The 468-nt window shown below is 41.2% G+C and overlaps 1 pseudogene; it reads left to right on the top strand.

Annotated features, from left to right (window-relative positions):
• Nucleotides 1-165: 165 nt before the first annotated feature.
• The window catches only part of LOC105002048, a 13022-nt pseudogene continuing 12719 nt past the window's right edge, over nucleotides 166-468 (top strand).

Genomic DNA, 468 nt, shown 5'->3' with positions numbered 1-468 from the left:
TTCTTAGTATCAAACTTTCATTAAAGGTTGAAGAAGAAAAGAAGAAGCACAAAAGTATTGCAGTGGAAGTATCAGACAATGTGTGTGATACTGCTGATGAGAGTGGATTGATTCAGCAGAGAAAGAGTGGAGGAAACAGCAATCAGGAGTTTGTTGCTATGGAGGATGAAGGTTCTGATAGGTAAGCCTATTTAATAGCAGGTGATTTGTTATTTTTCTTTGAAATAAGTTTGGATGTGAGAGTTGGACTATAAAGAAAGCTGAGCGCTTAAGAATTGATCCTTTTGAACTGTGGTGTTGGAGAAGACTCTTGAGAGTCCCTAGGGCTGCAAGGAGATCCAACAAGTCCATCCTAAAGGAGATCTATCCTGGGTGTTCATTGGAAGGACTGATGTTGAAGCTGAAACTCCAATACTTTGGCCACCTGATGCGAAGAGCTGACTCATTGGAAAAGACCCTGATGCTGGG

The sequence above is a fragment of the Bison bison genome, unplaced genomic scaffold (genome assembly GCF_000754665.1).
Source record: "Bison bison bison isolate TAMUID 2011002044 unplaced genomic scaffold, Bison_UMD1.0 scf7180017855270, whole genome shotgun sequence".
NCBI lineage: Eukaryota > Metazoa > Chordata > Mammalia > Artiodactyla > Bovidae > Bison > Bison bison.
Note: the sequence above shows the minus strand (reverse complement) of the source record. Positions and strands in the feature narration are given on the sequence as shown.